The 18823-nt window shown below is 38.7% G+C and overlaps 1 protein-coding gene across 26 annotated transcripts in view; it reads left to right on the top strand.

Annotated features, from left to right (window-relative positions):
- The window catches only part of dlg2 (discs, large homolog 2 (Drosophila)), a 284477-nt gene that overhangs the window by 92209 nt on the left and 173445 nt on the right, over positions 1-18823 (top strand). The gene's annotated exons all lie outside the window — the stretch shown is intronic.

The following is an 18823-nucleotide window of genomic DNA, read 5'->3' as shown; positions in this document are numbered from 1 at the left end:
AGAAAGGAGAGGCTAGAAGCACCAGTGTGAGAGAGAAAGAGAGAGAGAGAGATAAAGGAGAGGCTGGAAGCACCAGTGAGAGAGAGAGAGAGAGAGAGAGAGAGAGAGATAAATGAGAGGCTGGAAGCACCAGTGTGAGAGAGAGAGAGAGAAAGAGAGAGAGAGAGAGAGATAAAGGAGAGGATGGAAGTGCCAGAGAGAGAGAGAGAGAGAGTGAGAGAGAGAGAGAGAGAGAGAGAGAGAGAGAGAGAGAGAGTTAAGGAGAGGCTGGAAGCGCCAGCGAGAGAGACAGACGCACATGCGTTTGGTGTTATGTTTGTGTGTTTTCTGTTCTGTTTGAGTTTGGTTTATTATTAATCATTTACGTTCAGCTGGGTCCCGCCTCCAACTTGTCTGTTGTGAAGTTTGTTACAGTTACCCTAAAGGTTCTTTAGGAAAAGTTTTTTTTTTTTTTTCTTTTCAACGTCATCACAACGGCAAACAACCTTTTCTGGCACATTTATTTTTTAATGTAGCTGTTATGCACTTATGAACATTTCTGCCTTTCGAAGGGTTCTTTGACTGTCCCTCTGGGGGAACTATTAGGCCAAGCGGCCACTTGTTGGGACCACAAGCAAGACCCTTAACCCTTCCTGCTCCAGGGATGCCGTATCATGGCTTACGAAATCACATATGTGAAAAAAGAATTTCATTGTGATCTAATGTACAGTATATGTGACAAATCAAGGCCTCTTCTTCGTCTAATAACCTACAGCAGACCATTTCCCTGTCCAAAGGGTCCAAATAGAACTCCTATATTTGGAAGTTAAGGGGCTGTCATTGTTCCAATACTATTCTATTCAAACATACTCAGCACACGAAGTCTATATTATTAGCAGGCTTCAGATGGCTTATTGCAACTAAGATAGCACACTCAATCATTCCTGTGAGTGACCTTGAATACACTGGTTATTAGGTTAGGACAGACCCTCACCTTGTGTTGTTATATGGTTAAATTGAGTTCAGTGGACTGTGCATGAGATACAATCAGACACTTGGTGTTGATTGGTAGATCCAATACAAACTGTCAGCTGCTACACTGAGATCAAACCAGGCCCATATGTCATTATTTTATTATTATTATTATTATTATTATTATTATTATTATTATTAGAGGATATAAGGATGATGTCAGTGGATTTGTTGTCATTAAATGATGAGGTGGCTTGAACGGCATGACCCTGTGCCATAAGGTATTTAGTTCGGAAATGTCACTGCTTCTGCAAATTGCTCTAATTTGCATCGTTAAATGTAATTATCTTTCGCTGTTGTAGGTTAATTATTGTAGATGGCCAACCATCCAGTGCCAATAGCATCTATTGTTCACTTCATGATGATGGTGATTATAGGCTGCATAAATGTGCCTTTAGGTGTTTATAAAGTCATCTGTTTCATCGGTTCCTAAGTGCCATAAGGCGGTTAAGGCTCTGGGTTACTGATCGGAAGGTCGGGGGTTCAAGCCCCAGCACTGCCAAGCTGCCACTGTTGGGCCCTTGAGCAAGGCCGTTAACCCTCTCTGCTCCAGGGGCGCTGTATCATGGCTGACCCCACACTCTGACCCCAACTTCCTAACATGCTGGCTTATGTGAAGAAAAGGAATTTCACAGTGCTGTAATGTATATGTGACCAATAAAGACTGATTATAAGTGTTTTAACAGATCTGTCAGTGGAATGAACATGTTGTGTATTGGAGCAGCAGTTGGCTGATCCTCTGTCATGTTATGCCCTCTACTGGTCAACACAAGCAGAGATCGTGCCAGCGAAGCTTCTACTTATTTGTCTAGTGAAATGAGGTCTTTGTGGAAATAATAATAATAATAATAATAATAATAATATGTTTCTGTTCTATTAGTAAGTTTATGTTAGGTTTCTCAATCCATGCCCTTTTTCGTCATGAGTAGAGAGAATGTGACGAGCGTTTTCGATTGCATCATTGCAAATTTAATAAGATCTTTATTCATCATGTCTTTGGAACTGCCTTTTAGACAGCAATCATTTGCATTGCCTGGGGACGTACTGTAGGTTTGTGCTTGTGACTTAGCATGTAACTAATATTACTCATAATCCATGAGACGAATGATTCCAGGAGCTTGTGGTGCTAAAATGTTTGGCATAGGAGGTATTACTTATAAGTCATGTTTTGTGAGACTGACTAACAATATTAACCAGTGTAGAGCTTTACTTACATTAAGTTAATACCGAAAATAGGTTAGGATAGGCTCCAGGCTTCCCGTGACCCTGTGTAGGATAAAGTGGTACAGAAAATGGATCGATGGATCCTCTATAATACTCTATAATTGAACATGTCATGTCAGTGTACTGTAAATGCTATGATACAGTATGTGTATTCTGTAATATGTAATATGTGCTACTCGTTTCTGAGAGTACGCTGTGTATACTTTTAGGACACCGTCCTACACAACTATACATTTTTTACAATTTCAGGCTTCTTGCTCACCGATGCCACAATATCAAGGCGTAGATCAATATTGTGGCGTTGGTGAGGAAGAAGCTTGAACAGGAAGCATCGTAAAAAAAAAATAATAATAATGCACTTGCTGTTTTATTGGCACACATTTACAGCACAACAAATGGCGGGCGTGGTGGTTAGCCGCAGAAGTAAACCGGCAACATGCCGGTATAACACAACCAGACAGCACATTTCTTACCTAACAATTGAACAGAACAAGGACATTAAGCATCACATTATTGGGCAGCCACAAGGGCTCATGGGTATGCAAATTAGGGCTGTCTTTACCAAGGAGCAGCTACGCTACCTAATGATATTTATGCCATATCACAAACCACTAATGCACACAAAGCTAACAGTGTGTACTCTGCACCAGGCAAAGCCTCGAGCAGTGCTCTGCTTTTACACTGTGTGTAGTGCAGATTAAAAATATCTATCTATCTATCTATCTATCTATCTATCTATATATATATATATATATATATATATATATATATATATATATATATCAGTCCCCAGCTTTTCCACTGGTTTAGAAATTTAAAATCTAAAAAATGTGTTTTTCTCTTTTTTTTTTCTGGTTTTAGTCTTGAGATTACAGAGCAGCTTAAAATGTTTGACCTCACTGTCAATGTTTAACACCCTGTTCGCTTTGACCTGCTATCTGTTATTCCTTACTCGCTTACACACACCTACGCGGCACGCAAAACGTCTAACTTAGGTGGCATGACCGCAGGGAACATCTTTTTTGCTTACAGAAGCGCAAAGTTTCTCATTTTCACCTGCGGGTCACCTTCGTGTCAGCCCAGCATCCCCTCGCCCCACGGCTCTACGGCACACGCTATTCTACACCCATGCCATGCTTTATTATAGGGTTTTAATATCAAATAGACTTTCCGGCGTAGTGAACTGTTTTAGTAACAGCGTCGGTGTTGTGTAAAACGAGCATAAATGATGACACAGATAAAAGTGTGTTTAAAGAACCAGCGTTGACGGTGAAAATGTCACGCACGCTTTAGAGAACCGTGAGTCATGAAACGATCTTTTGCAGCGTTCGAGACATTAAACACGGCACGCTCTTTAGATTCGCTCGAGGTTTGGTCGATTCTTCACGGACCCGTAAAAGCAAAGCGGACGTGGTTTACTATCGAACGACACGCAGCACATAAAGTACAGTGCTTTGAATATCACAGTCATATTCATCAATACTTCGCTGTAATGGTGTAGGGAAATGAATTAGAAATCATTGTCACTGTATTTAGGTTTGTTTTAGGAATATTTCAACTTGGGAAATGTAATAAAGTAGTTAAGTAAAGGTTAATGTTTATGTCAGATTTAACTTTACTGCATATTTAAAAGCAAACGGTTATGTTTATTCTGGTGAATAAATAAAAAAACTCAGGGACATTGGTTACAGTAAAATGAACCCTTTCATCCCATACGCTCTCATTTCAAGGAAGCTAAGAGAAATGTGATGACATTAGGACATGTTTTTTGTTTTGGTCTGTCCATCAGCAAAATGGTTCTTAAGATCTGATCCACCTCAAAGAGCTGACACGCTAACAACAACGATACTTTATACGTCATCAGAGAACACTGCCTGAAGTCTTCTTTCATAAAAGTTGAACGTTCCTTTACCGGAAACTTCACCAGAGTAAAGTTGAAGTTAGAAAACAACAGCTGGATTATCTGGAGATTATGCCATTAAAAGTCGCTACGAATGAGATGTTAGTCTGGAAATGATAACGTGTTACACCGAGGGCATTAATATAAACATTTGAAATTGATTTGAATTACATCCAGAATTGTCAGAGCTGCTGTTAAAAAAACACAACAAACACAAAAAACTCCTCATCATTGCATCAACACTTCGATATTGCTGTGGGATAAAGTCAATTCATCCAGTCTTAAATGACTGTAGTAAGTTTAGAATTTACAGAGTCTTTTGGAGGGGAAAAAGAGGGGGGCAGTGTCCATCCTAATACAGGCAAAAAATAAAAAATAAAATAAATAAATAAATAATAAAATATATATAATTGTTTTCCTTTGTCTTGTTTGTCTTTATTGTAAGGCTCTTGATAAACCATGAAAAACATGGAAAGCTCTAACCGCTTTTTCTCATCTTATACCCAAGTACCTTTGATACTTAAGTACAAATAATATTTAATACTTGAAAACTTCTGCTTGAGTCATTTTCTCATCACATACTTTAACATCATTTTTTACTTACTTTTAATCCAGTATGGCATTGTGAAGTGTCATGTAAAATAGTCCACGTTATTACAGCCTAGTTCTCTTGTTCAAAGTGGTTATAGTGTTCAGAAACATTTTATATCATTCATGGTTCTATACCTGCCATTTATATAGGTTTATAAAAGTCATAAAAGTACAAAAACACAAAAGCATAAAAATCTATCTATCTATCAAGATTAGGTTATATATAGATAGATTTTATATAGAATAGATGATCATTATACCTGCTGTCCTCCAATACTGGGAGCGGCGGGGCGTACCACATGATAGAGGAGGCTTGGGGAGGCTTTAGTTACAAAAGGTTGAGAACCTCTTTTCTAGATTGCTAAAATACAGCCTTATTGGTTTCTCACACACAACTAGAGGCCAGCCGTAACTTTGATATGGCCAACAGTGAAATAACAGACGGAGAGGGTTTTGGGGTTTGGGACTAGAATCTGAGCAGTTGGTGCCTTATGCCGTGTGTGTGCGTGTGTGTGAAGCAGACCCTTATTCAGTCAGGAGTAAAACATGTCTTACCGTGTGTGTGTGTGTGTGTGTGTGTGTGTGCGTGCACTCACTATTCGTTCTGTGGTCCTGGAGCTAAAGGCACTCTTGCACTCACTGGAATGTCTCCTATTGTGACAAAGCCAGAATTCTTCACTCCAATGCTCTGTCACTGCAAAGTTACCTGCCGTGATAAAATGCTGTCCCTGATGTTTGGATGTCAGGTACGCTTCTGCTGATCTTTGCCAGCTTTCTGATGGTAATATTGATTTTGACTAGGCTTTTGTCAAAGCTGTCACCGCTTTACTTTGAGGTATGTAATAATTCTAGTCTTGTTATTGTTGAAACAGCTGATGATTGGGATAAAAACAATAGTATTTTCTTTCTTTCTTTCTTTCTTTCTTTCTTTGAATGGGAATGGGAATGGGAATAGGATATACATTTGTTCAGTCTTGTTGTTCTGTCACAGTGCATTACTGTGTCAAAAGGTCAGTGTTATTATAGTAGTATCCAAAGCTCTGTGTCTATTTTTATTAAAAGAATACATTTGATATAGTTTATATGTAAAGAATAACACAAGACAGATCATGCTGTTCTGTCTTTTAATTTATTTATTCATTTTCATATGATTCATTTACATGTGATTCATTTTCATGTGATTCATATTCATGTGATTCATTTACATGTGATTCATTTACGTATGATACATTTTCATGTGATTAATTATTAATTAGACCGTGCTTTTTTATGAAAATAATGCATGCTGGGGGGGCGGGGGGGGATAATATGTGTGTGTGTATAATATTAGTAGGGATAAAACAGTGTGAGCAGCTCCTCTCTCTCTCTCTCTCTCTCTCTCTCTCGACTGAGAGCGCCTACAACCGAAACTCCTTCCATCAATGTCAAAAAAAAATGACTCCTAATTAAAACTTCACCAAATCAATGATTATGACTTTGTTAAAAAACAAGCTGTTTATAAATCCATTTGTTAAGTCCTTGTGTATGAGCTGTCGCTATAGAAACAATAATCTTTTAGAACACACACATTGATATTAACCTGAACCAGGACTACCTGTGCTGTTGTATGAAAATAATGCACACCTTCCTTCTGACCAATCATATTCGAGCATTCTGCTGCGCTGTGGTATATTAAAGCAATAATCTACAAGGGGGTATGCATTACAGTGATTTTTATCATGGATAAGTGTTCTTATACATGACATGTAGCGAAGTTATAATATCACTGTATGAGCGGCCTATTGCTTTTATAAAATGATGGCAAAAATAATAATATAAAATCCAGTGTTCAATAAATAATTGAAGTTATAAACAGTTCTTTCACCATGCAGTGTAGCATGTTAACAGTAATCTTTCATTATTAAGCGACATAACAGGCTTTCCTTGGACTGAACAATGGCTAGTAATGGTTTTATTGGTTTAAAATCAGGTGAATTCATACAGAATTCATTTATCATTATATGGTCATATGTATGCGAATGTCAAGGATTTTATATTGGCTTCGAACGTGGCTCAGCCAATCAGATTTAAGAACCAAAACATTGTCTTTTATAATATTTATTCAGTGATGCATTATTATATAGGTCATTTTTTTTGCTGAGAAATCCTCATATTATATTGAAATATATCTGATTATTTAATCTGCATATCCATCTGGTTCAATTTGTAAATGTATATCGTTTGTCTGATTCTGTGCACAACACTAAAGCAAGCTATGGGTGATTCATCAACGTAAAGCCTGAACAATGCAAGAGGTTGCTATGTGCTCTAGACTAGACTGCATACGATATGCATATATACCAGTTATTGCACTGAGTTAATATTGCAGTTATATAAGATTTAAAGTGGAATGTGCTTCAGCATATATGTCTTGAGTACAGGTAAATAAATGTGTTTGTTTGATCCTAATAACATGACATGGTGTAATGCTGAAAGAAAGAATCTCAGCATGTACAGTATTAAAGGGCCTTTTGATATGGGGGTGGGGGGAAGGGTTAAACTGTCTCATAATTAGAAGCAGAATGGCTAATGAGGCTGCTAAGAAAGTCCTAGTGTGGTTTCCTTCTTCTCAGTTTGCAAAAGCTGGAAAATCTCGCTTTGGACAGCCAGACCGGAGATACGCTTCTTTAACAAGCCACCCATGGTCCCACATGTCTAATCTTGTGGAAGCGATATAGAGAGTGTGCAGCATTTATGCATTAATGAGATACTGGTTGATGTAGAAGTAGAACTATGAATTTGTTTAACTATGTATCTTAATGTCATTACCATTGGCACAAATCCAATGAAGGGTTGAGCACGGGGTCTTAAAACAATCTGAAATGATGTGGGGGAAAAAAGGAATGTCTCTCTGTATATCTGTAGTTTTTTAGTTACTAAAACATGTTCTATGTGCTCCTGAAATGTAATCACAGGAGTGGGATGATATACTGGTATACTGGTATACTCTGCTAAAGAAAGCTGAAATAAGTGGTATGCTTCACTGATATAAGAAAAGGTTATTTCCACACATCCAGTAGTACATGAGATGAAATATGCTGCCAGCATTTGAAACAGGTAAGAATCAGGAAAATAATATTTCTACACTGTAAAACATTGCAGGTGGTTAAACGAAAGTTCACCTGCTGCCTTAAAAACGTGAGCAAACTCAACTTGCAGATCACCTTTGTTACTTTTTTACTAACTTTTTACTAACTTTTCCAAGTCAAATAAAAAAATTTTACAATTAATTTTAATTAAAGTTTAATTTTGGAAAACTTATAAACTTGAGTTCAATATCCAAAAGTTGTCATGACAATTGGAGTTAAAGAGGAGAAATAAGTTCACATAACTTGATTGGGCTATCATGTTTTACAGTGTACATGATTTTGATAAACAGGGGGCATGGTGGCTTAGTGGTTAGCATGCCTGCCTTGCACCTCCAGGGTTGGGGGTTTGAATCTCGCAACTGCCCTGTGTGTACATAGCTTGCATCTTCTCACTGTGCTTTGGGGGTTTCCTCCAGGTACTCCAGTTACCCCCAACCACCCCCCGCCAAAGTCCAAAGACATGCTCTGTAGGATGAATAGCATTATCAAATTGTCCATAGTGCATGAATGTGTGTGATTGTACCCTGCAATGGGTTGGAACCCCGTCCGGAGTGCCTCCGACCTTGTGCCCAATGACCCTGCGTAGGATAAGCGGTATGGAGAATGGATGGATGGATTTTGAGAAGTTACTAAATAAGCTGGATTACTTTAACAAATCCAAAAAGACTTCTAACAGGATTATATTATAACATGAAAATTGCAACTCTTTAATGTAATTCAATTATATACTTAGTTCTCTACACCAGTGCCTAAACTAACTGTTCAGATGAGTATAGAGGTGTGTATCAGGACTGCTATCCCACTGATTAACATAGGAGTGCATTGGATGCAGTGGGTTGCTTGCATGGCTGTGCAAATCTTTACTGCATTCATTCACTGACATAATGCTATTAAACGATTACAGTTCAATGCAATACAATTCAATACAACTAAAATCGTTCAAATTTAGAATTTATATCAAGTATTGCAGGCAAGTACGAACAATGATAGAAGTATAAATGATTGTGCGAGCAGGTGGGCTTGGTCAAACTTTCTGCAAGAGTGGGCTGGATTTGTCAAGATTGTCAGTGGGATGGGTCAGAGTTCCTTCTAGAGTGGGTGCGACTGGTCAGAATTGCTTCTGGAGTGGGCGGGATTGGTCAGAATTCTTTCTGGAGTGGGTGGGATTGGTCAGAATTCCTTATGGAGTGGGTGGGATTGGTCAGAATTCCTTCTGGAGTGGGTACGATTGGTCAGAATTCATTCTGGAGTGGGTGTGATTGGTCAGAATTCCTTCTGGAGTGGGCGCGATTGGTCAAAATTCCTTCTGGAGTGGGTGGGAGTGGTCAGAATTCCTTCTGGAGTGTGCGCGATTGGTCAGAATTTCTTCTGGAGTGGGCACGATTGAATCTGTAGTGAGATGAAGCCTGGACTCCCTTGAATCTTAAAAGAGAGAAGAATGGGAATGAATTGGACTCGGTCAATGTCAGTCCAGCTCATCCACTACATAGCACATTGATACAGCTCTGGAGCATCTTCAGCCAACAGTTCATTAGCCTAAAGTGTAATATTTATTGTACTGACATTCATAATGTGAAGCTATAAGGTCACCTGTACTTTTTATGGTGAACAGGTGAACCGGTACTTTTTATGTAACATTTCTTTTCTTAGACTTATTGTAATACTTATTGTTTTAGTGCAATATTGCATTAATATTCATTCATTTACAGTCTGGCATCCTATGAAATTTCTTTATGCAGTCATTGTTCATTCTACTTTTATAGAATGAACACCTTTACTTTTACTTTTTTCATTTTAACAAGTGGAATACTTTCAATTCCTTCTACTTTCTTGTACAATGAGCACTCATACATTTACTTTTGACTCGCTCTTTGTCATTTTGACCTTATTTACTCCAAGAAGCATTCCCAAAAGCATTTGCTGTATTTTCATAATAGCTCTCAATATATATGGAGCCATGATGTTAAAGCGTCACTTTTGCAGGACCAGCTCATTCTTCCTCAGTGACCCTGTTTGTCAAGCTTGCTTAGACATTAATATTTATTTTATATTCCTATACACAAAGAAATTCTTGTAGCTGAAAGAGTTGAATCTACTGTATTTGCAGTGGGCTGCAGTGCCTTATAAATGTGAACAGCAAGTGATGGTTCCAGCTCCACAGCCTTTAGCAGTTAATACCTCATTTGACTCTTTGAGCTTTCTGTAATACATTCGATCTGGGCTTTTGGAGTATGCATGAAGCAGACCCTTGTGCGTTTTTAATGTCCATTTTTTCTGCTGATCCTTTGAGCTTCCAGATTTTCCTGCCAACTGTTGTGGCAGCTGGAGAGGTGGAGCTTTGACAGAGAGGGTTCTTTGGCTAAATTCACATTACAAGTTTTTTCCACGTGTGGTCTCAGATTAAATGCGCGTCCATTTTTTATATGGCCATGTGACTGGAATTCTTTTTTTTAAGCCAGCCTCAGGTACAAATGATTTTTGCAATGCAAGCTTGTGTTGTTATTTATCACATTTTTGGTGCATGCCAATTATGCACATGACGTTATTGATTTTGAGAGCGCATACATGGGGGGTCACAGTAATCATTTATCTGCACACATCACAAAGTTATTGATGTGACCTTAGTCTCTTGTCCATTGGACCTGCCTGATTCATCCTCCTCCTGCTCTGTTCCTGCTGCTTTCTTATCCACAGTCTTCTGCTTTTTCCCCAAAACTGTTCATACCTAATGCTCATTATTGGCTTCTTTTGATCATTTCACCTTGATACTGCAGACTTGCACTTCTAAGAACTGCTGCTGTGATCCGAAAGACTTACTTGTTCTGTGCTCATCCAATACTCCTACTCGCAATATGCTCACACTGATCATCCTGAATATCAGTTCAACTTTATGCTTCTACATCTGTATACTTTAATAGTGCTTTATACACCCACTACTGGAGTGTGACCCAGAAGACGATGGGTTCATTTTGCGTCCTCTCAAGGTTTCTTCCTCATGTTGCCTCAGAGAGTTTTTCATTGCCATTGTCTCCTCTGGGATCTAAATTGGATCTACATACCTGATTTCTGTAAAACTGCTTTCTGACAGCGTCTACTGTTGAAAGCACTGCATAAATACAGGCGAATTGAATTTGTCCTGTTTTCTCTGCAGCTCCAGCAAGTCCATGATTGGGTTCTTTGTGTAAAGTGCACAGCAGAGAGACTAGGACAGGATGAGCCCTGACTGTGTTTCTCTAACCTTTTGTCCCTCTAGGACCCGAGTGGAGTCACGTGTAAAGGATGATGATGTTGAGTGTATACTAGGCCACAGAAAAGGGGTCGGTGCATTCAATCACATGGAGATTCCATACAAATCCACATGGAGCCTAGAGGCAATGTCACATTCCCATCTCATCTCAATTTACGAGAGTAGAGAGGAGGAGGAGGAGGAGGAGGAGTAGAATAGATGGATGTAGCAATATTCAGGATGCAAACAGAAACTCTGCACATGGGGGTAATAGCATCAACACGAAACCCTGCTGTACAACACTGCGACATTAAGGTTACACAGTGACACTGGGACAACAGAGGTACATATACATATGCTTTTTTTCCGATTGTAAGTAATGTGATTTCATTGTAGATTAAAAATATATATATATATATATTATTCCAATGTCATGACAGTGATTAAAAATGTATTCATTGGCTTTAAATCTGAGGGAGTATTAGTGTTTGACATGAAACTGCTATGAGCATAATTACCATTATGGGACTGATATACTGTGATGTTTAAAAAGTCAGGCTGCACAAAATTAATGTTTTCCTGCCCTCTTTTGATTGACATTATCATATAGGACAGTCATCCCTGATCATTGGATGTTTCTAAACTATCGGCCAATGGCGTGAAAATAGCCTTTTTTAAAATAATAAATTAGATATTTAGAAATTAAAATAGCAGCTAATACATTACAAAATATTAAAGATGCATCAATGTATTGGCCGATAATCAGATACATCGGTGCATCTCTAATATTTTGTATTGTATTAGCTGCTCCAATTAGCCCCGGGTTGCTAATACAGCAGCAACACTCATTATATGAGTACAGCTTTAGAGTGTCAGAATGCATAGGTGATATAATGAGACTGCCTGTGTGTGAGAGAACAAGAGAGAAAGAGAATTGCAGTGTGTGTGTGTGTGTGTGTGTGTGTGTGTGTGTCCTATCAGCAAACTCTTGTGAAGAGTTTTCCCAGGGCTCCGTGGCTGTATCAAGGGTCTGCTCATAGATGACCATCAAGAAATCATGAGTCATACTGTATTGCCTTAGAGGCCAGCTGTTCTCACTGAGAGGCACATGGCACATTTCAGGCTCTCGAGCTCACACACACACACACACACACTGTTTATTTTCCATCGTTTCACATATGATCATGTTGTCACCACTCCAGCACATCTTCCCCCTTCATGACCAAAACCACTTTCCGGCTCTGATTTATTTATACTTTACTTTACACCATGCTAAGAAATGACCCGTGCGACCCTTGTGGTTACAGTCTTTTAATTGAAAGTGTATGGCATACAAATCTGAATGCATCTTCTACTCCACAGTACAAGAGTGATTCTAATGCATATAAATCAGGAGCATTAGCAGGCTTGTTGTTCCCCAGAGTTTTCCTCATTAAGAATTCTTGTGTTCATTGCTCCATAAAAGAAAAGGGCCTCTCAAACAGCTGTCAGATGGGCTTTCCTCTTCCTCCACACTCATCAGCGTAGTTTACTCATCCGTCATAGTAGAAGCAGCTCTAGGGGAGATAGGGGAAGGTGAGCACATGATTTATTGTTTACATGCACTTGTGATTTTTGAGTTTTGATGCAGTGATGATGGAAAAGTCAACCTGGCACTGTTAGTTTCTTTGACCACTAGTCCCAAGGATTTCTGCAAATGTATGTCGATGTGTTCTTTGGTTCTGCATATGTGTGTACATGTGCTAAACACGCGAGCAGGTTTGTGCCGGTCAGAACTGTACATAGTGACGGCTGTGACAGCAACAGTGAGTCATGTTAGAGTAGACATTTTCCTTTCTATCTGTCTCATTCTCAACGTTGTCTCTTTTTTTCATTTGTTTATTTCAAGGCAACTCGATGAATTTTATAATATGCAGTATACAATGAGACCATCACATCAGTGCAGGTGATGTATCACAGAGCATCACAAATGCAAGAAAGGGTTAGGTTTCAAATTAACCCATTACGAACGAGTGCTGCTGCTGCGATGTACAATCACATGGGCGCCTCCCATTCCCAGCACTGTAATGTTTTCGTAAGGGCATACAGCTTGATTTTAGTTACAGATTTTATAGAGATTTTTAGAAGCTGAAATATACAGTGGTGTTTGAAGGTTTGTGAAGCATTTAGAAATGTTCTATATATCTGCATAAATATGACCAAAAACATCATCAGATTTTCAAACAAGTCCTAAAAGTAGATAAAGTGAACCCAATTAAACAAATGAGACAAAAATATTATACATGGTCATTTTTTTACTGAGGGAAATTATCCAGTATTACATATCTGTGAGTGGCAAAATTATGTGAAATTTTACTTTCAGTATCTGGTGTGACCCCCGTGTGCAGAAGTAACTGTGACTAAATGTTTGCGGTAACTGTTGATCAGTCCTGCACATCGGCTTGGAGGAAGTTCAGCCCATTCCTCAGTACAGAACAGCTTCAACTCTGGGATATTGTTGGATTTCCTCACATGAACTGCTTGCTTCAGGTGCTTCCACAACATTTCTATTGGATTAAGGTCAGGACTTTGACTTGACCATTCCAAAACATTAACTTTATGATCCATATTATTCCATATTATGGAAATATATATGCTCATGAGTGACTGCATATTTGTAATAATAATAATGTCGGATCTCATCACAAGCAAGCACATATTATTTATAGGATTGCAGAGAGGACTCTTCAAAAACACAATCTGCATCTGAAAAATTGTCTTTATTGTTTAACCTTTTGATCTTTTGTTCAAAACATTGACAAAAATACTGTGCTCTTATCAATATCAAACTATTGATAGGTATCGGGCTATGGATCACTTCACAAGTTCAGATGATCTTGCAGGCTCTCCATGAAAGAACATGACCATGTAACCTACAGGCGCTCCATATATTTTAACTGTATGGGTTGTGCAAATTGGGCCCTCTGGTGTTCAAACAGTGCAGTTGCATGAAATTCATAATTAAGAGAATGCCGATGTCGCACATTTCCATGATGCACCTCGCATTTTTTCATCGTGATGTATCGTTACACCACTAGTATTTAGTATTTGGGTGAGGCCAAAGTCATGCTAAACCTTAAAAAAAAAACCCTTCTTTTTTATGATTCAATACTTTCAGGAAAATGTTTTGAACAACAATTCTGTCACATTCTTTTAAGAAACAGAGTATCTAAGCCTGTAACAAGCTAGTGTATTATAAGATATTCAAGACTGACTTTCAGTAAGTAAATCCAGCCAACATAATTATCAGGAGAGTTTGAAACCTTGTTATCGCACTGATTTAAAACTGGAAGTGGGTGCGTGCCAGTAGAGGGGTAAACGGTAAATGGTCTGCACTTATATAGCGCTTTTTTAACCCTACTGCTTTATACTGGTTTACACTTTAAACAGCTTTACACTGGTTCTCATTCACCCATTCACACACACCAATGGTAGCAGAGCTGCCATGCAAGGCACTAGCTTGCCATCGGGAGCAACTTGGGGTTCAGTGTCTTGCCCAAGGACACTTCAGTATGCGGAGTCAGGAATTGAACCACCAGCCCTATGATTAGTGGACAACCCGCTCTACCACCTGAGCCACAGCTGCCCTATATAGCCACCTGGTATTACCATTTTGCATATTTATAAAAGCTGGATTTTTAAAAGTAAAATGTTCTAATTACATTTTGGTGGAACTGCTCCTAGCAATTTATTATTCAATTTTTAAAAACATCCTAAAGACATGATTTGGATGACTAATTTCCCAGAGGTGAAAGCAGGAAAAGTTCTTTACTTGTTTTCTGAGAGAGATGAGGAGGTGTGTGTGTATGTGTGTGTGTGAGATAAGAACAAGTAGTGATATAAAATAACAATTGCTAATTAAAGTCAATTAAGTAATTAAAACATACTGTATTTCAGATGAGGTTTTTAAATATATGACAGATATTGCTTTTAATTTTTAAGTATATATATATATATATATATATATATATATATATATATATATATATATATATATATATATATATATATACTGTTGTTTTATTATTATAATGAACCTAGTTTATTATATTATCAGACTAATCTAAGCCTGTAATGGACCTATAATGATTGTGGTAATGTTGTTTTATGATTACATGATTATTTTCCTATCTTTATGGAATAGAATTAAACAGGCTTGGGCTTGGTTAAAAGTACAAACCTGAGATGTTTATTCATTTGTTATGAGGTAGGCGTAAAAGTAAATCCTGCCATTATACGCAGTGACGCAGTGAAAGATATTAGCAGGGCATTAGGCAACCACGAGTGAGTTATGAAAAACAGATGCACTATACTGGACCCCTTAATATATATTTTGTGATACACTGATCAGCCTTATCTTTAACACCACTGACAGGTGACATGAATAACATTGATTATCTTGTTACACTGGCGGTTATCAAAGGGTGGGATAGATTAGGCAGCAAGTGAACAGTCAGTTCTCAAAGTTGATGTGTTGGAAGAAGGAAAAATCACAAGTCTAAGGATCTGAGCGACTTTGACAAGGGCCAAATTGTGATGGCTGGACACCTGGGTCAGAGCATCTCAAAAACGGTAGGTCTTGTTGGGTGTTCCTGGTATACAGTGGCTAATACATACAAAAGTGGTCCAAGGAAGGACAAGCTGTGAACTGGCGACAGGTTCATGGGCACCCAAGGCTCACTGATGCGCGTGGGGAGTGAAGGCTAGCCCGTCTGGTCCGATCACTTAGAAGAGCTACTGCAGCACAAAAATTTAATGCTGGCTATGGTAGAAAAGTGTCAGAACACACAGTTCGTCGCAGCTTACTGTGTATAGGGCTGTGTAAATGCAGACCGGCCAGAGTGCCCATGCTGACCCCTGTCCACCACTGAAAGCGCCTACAATAGGCACATTGTACACAGAACTGGAATATGGAGCAATGGAAGAAGGTGGCCTGGTCTGATGAGTCACATTTTTTTTTACATCATTTTAATGGGCGCTTGTGTGCCGCTTTCCTGGGGAAGAGATAGCACCAGGATGCACTACAGGAAGAAGGCAAGCCAGCGGAGGCAGTGTTCTGCTGGGAAACTTTGGGTCCTGGCATTCATGTGGATGGTATTTTGACACGTACCACCTACCTAAACATTGTTGCAGACCAATTACACCCCCTCATGGCAATGGAATTCCCTAATGGCAGTGGCCTCTTTCAGCAGGATAATGCACCCTGCCACACTGCAATAATTGTTCAGGAATGGTTTGAGGAACATGCCAAAATTCCCCAGATCTCAATCTGATCTGATGTTCTGGACATGGAAGTCCGATCCATGGAGGCCCCACCTCGCAACTTACAGGACTTAAAGGATCTCAGTGGACCACAGCACACCTTCAGAGGTCTTGTGGAGTCCTTGCCTCGATGGGTCAGAGCTGTTTTGGTGGCAAAAAATGTGACCTACATGATATTAGGCAGGTGGTGTTACAGTAATGTTATTGCTGATCAGTGTATATCCTCCTTTATAAGTGTCTTTTATGCTACAGTATAATACCTAAATATAGTCATCTCAGTAAATCTTCTTTGAAGTGAACTGTGAGACAGAGAGAAGGCGGCTTTATTCACAGGAGGAGATAATAGAGCTTTAACACACGTCAGATTCCACTGCACCGTCTGTTTCTTATTCAAATCCCCAAAGAAACTCATCTTCTTTCCTTAGTAATTACTTTCTATTCACACCATTCAGCTCTGTTCCCATAAGTGTGCGGGAAAATAATTTGCACTTAAACTTTAAGTCCTTATACATATTACAAGTTCTTATTACACAGCAGGTTCTTATTGTACTTATTACTGAGCTTTGGACAAGTAGGTCACAATGAGTATTACCGTCTTTAATTACATGTGTCTGGCGGCTAATCTGCTTGCTAGCGGTGACGAGAGGATTTGAGTACGAGAGTTTCTAATAGAGACTGTGCTACAGTGTGCTACTGTGATCTGTAGTGTGTATGTGGAGTATAATATTTGTGGTTGAATATGAAGGAAATGATAATGGAGTAAATCATGTGATTGAACATTGTTGTGCATATTTCCGCCTGAGACAGAATGTAAGATGTTTAAGTAGTTCTGATGCAGTTTGTTTTTGTTAGTTAATCAGTGGTGCAATAAGACTAGCTTGAGGACATCAGACGCCTCCGCAATAATTTCTCTGTTTATCTCTCTCTGTTCCTGTCTGTATGTCTCTTCATCTGATAAATGAGTGCATATGTTCGTGGAACTGATCATGCTTGTTGAACTGATCAGCATTTTGAGGTATGTCAATTTTCTTAGGGGTCCAACCAGCAAATTTGCTAGAACCTTATTGTTTGTTTTAGCTTGAGTTTTTCTAACCTAAAACAAATCATGACGACCAAATAGTAAGTCATAGAGATGGAAAATCAAGTCAATAGGCAAGCGAGATGGGCTCGATGGTTAAAATGGTGGCGCTGTAGCACGATATTATCTGGTTCTAGGCCATATCTCGAGAACCCTGTGGCTTAGAGAGATTTTTTGTTCCATCTGTTAAATGGCAGCCATTTCACATGATTAGCATTGCGCTGTCATCACAAAACTTGATATAAGAGATGCACGGTACTCAATTTCTCAGCTGATACCGAGAACCGATTATTCAGAGTGATATCGGCCGATACCGATAACCGATACCGATAGTTCTGCCTTTTATACCTTCTTTTAAATGAATAATAATTAATTCCACAATTCTGAAGGAAATGCAAATAAAAACTTTATTCTCTCCATTTCAACAAGTTGTTTCATAGTAACTGGTCTCATAAACAGAAAACACATTACTCACATTAACATGAACACATGAACTACATTCTGAAGATTAAAGTAAGATTTCTTAACTTATTGACTGTTATTAATTCATATCAACATCGACTGAATTCTAAAAAATCTCCTGTTAGGCTTCACATTCACTCACCACAAACAAAAGCATTTCTACTTCATCACTGAACATCAAACTGGTAATATATAATATCAACTTTAAAACGATATTAACTCGTATTAACAATTGGATATGAAATACACTACTCCTACAAATATATTTTTCTGTGCAATATATACTTTTTTGTCAACTCATCTTCATTTAAATCTTTCAACAGTGTACTGGAGCTTTAATTCAGCGCGATCAGCTCGAGCAGCACGACTGCTTTCACTGCTGCTCACTTCCGGTGTATAATTTTAGCAGTGCAGAGATTACAGAGATTACACACTGCCATTTTGTCATCATTCCACACAAGATACATCTTCTTTACACACAGCACGAAATCACTGTGTTTTCCCGCCCTATTTTGATTGACAGGATATAATTGGCCCTGATCATCAGATGTTTCTAAATTATTGGCCGACAAAAAATTGCCTTTATCAACCGATACATCGGTGCATCTCTAATTGAAACGTATGTTCATCTATGCTAGGCGTCTTTCGTTCCAACCAAGCACATCTGGTTCCACATGTTTAATCACATCGTCTTGGTCTCCAAGTGACTATCAATGTCCCTCCTATTTAGCTGGAATGAAAGCCTACACTCACATCAGACCCCTTCTGGATAAGTATGTAGAAACCGTGATCTATTTTTGAGTCTCTTTATTGTTTTATGTAAGTTAGCAAGAACTGGCCACTGGCCAGTTTTGCGTAAAATGCTTGGACCCCGCAGATCGCTGTGCACAGCTGTATTTATT

Source organism: Ictalurus punctatus, chromosome 16, assembly GCF_001660625.3.
Source record: "Ictalurus punctatus breed USDA103 chromosome 16, Coco_2.0, whole genome shotgun sequence".
Taxonomy (NCBI): domain Eukaryota; kingdom Metazoa; phylum Chordata; class Actinopteri; order Siluriformes; family Ictaluridae; genus Ictalurus; species Ictalurus punctatus.
This window is presented reverse-complemented; position numbering and strand designations above follow the sequence as displayed.